We start from the raw sequence: 1,488 nt of genomic DNA on the forward strand, positions 1-1,488 counted from the left end.
CAGCTAACATTGGAATCAGAATGTGAACAGATGTAGAAGAAATTCAGGGCCCATCAAATCTGATCACATAATATGAGATGTGAGCGGGGCCTTGTCCAGGTGTGTCATCAGTATGAATTGCTAATTTTGAACTCATCCTTAGTCAAACTCAACTGCTCTGGATATTGGCTCTTGTAAGCAGCCAAATATACTTAGTATGAACCAGATGATGCTGAGACGCTTGATTCAATTAAAAGTGTAAATCGGAGGCTAACAAGACTGTCTCACTGTGCTCACTGTGGGATCGGAGGTTGGGTAATTAGCTTTGTTGTCACTTGTCACAGTTGGGTCGAGATGGGACAGGGCGAGGCTGAGCTAGGCTAGTGAAACAGATGAGTTTCCTATCCTGATCTCACAACTGGAGACACCAGACGTCAGCCGAGTCAGCCAAAGCAGGCTTCTCTTGCTCGAGGGAAATATCTGTTCATGTCACCTGGGAGTTAGGTCTGGACGGTTGAAATTTTGCTGCACTGATAACAGTTTAAATACTTGGATGCAATGTCAAAAATGGTTCTCAACAGACTTTTTTTCAGTGTTGCTTATTGAGCAACATCACATTTCATTGTGCAAGAAAGTTATTTACTCTCAATTACACATTACGTATGCTATTTTGAAGATTAGTCCTTACTAAGAGGATTTCTCCAGGAAAAAGTTGCATATACAAAAAACTCTTAACAAAGAATAGTTTGGGCACCCAGGTAGCTCAGTTGGTAGAGCAGGCACCCATATATAGAGGTTTACTCCTTGATGCAGTGGGTCAGGGTTCGACTGTGGCCCTTGGCTGCATGTCGTTCCCCTCTCTCTCTCTCCCCTTTCATTTCTTCAGCTGTTCTGTCAATAAAGGCCTAAAAATGCCCCAAAAAATAATCTTAAAAAAAAAAAAAAGAATAGTTTGACATTTTGGAAAGACTTATTCGCTTTCTTGCACAGTAAATATGAAGCTGAGGCCTGCAGCCTGTTAGCTTAGCTTAACATAAAGACTGAAAAAAAAGGAAGAACTGCTAGCCTGAGAGCCAAAAGAGAGCAAATTAAAGAGTATTTATTAGAAGGATGAAACCCTTGGATATCATTTTTGAGAGGGTCCAAATAAGTTGTGCTTTTCTAAAGGAATAGTTCAACATTTTGGGAAATACGCTTTAGTCTTAGAAATTTGTTGTCACCGTAAAAGTGTGTTACATTTGGACAAAGCCAGCCTAGCTGTTTTCCTGTTTCCAGTCTTTATGCTAAGTTAAGCTAACTGTCTGCAGGCTCCAGCTAGCCTACATCTTTGATCACCTCATCTAATTCTTGGCAAGAATAGAAATGAGCAAGTGTATTTCCTAAAATGTCTAACTCTTAAGTTAAACATTACATTTTAAATTATGGTCAGGCCAGCATCTGGTAGCCTATGCCACGAATTGCTAAATCAAATTCGACGTTGGCGCTCCCTGCTATGCAGCCGCCCGTCGC

This window comes from Perca flavescens, chromosome 23, assembly GCF_004354835.1.
Source record: "Perca flavescens isolate YP-PL-M2 chromosome 23, PFLA_1.0, whole genome shotgun sequence".
NCBI lineage: Eukaryota > Metazoa > Chordata > Actinopteri > Perciformes > Percidae > Perca > Perca flavescens.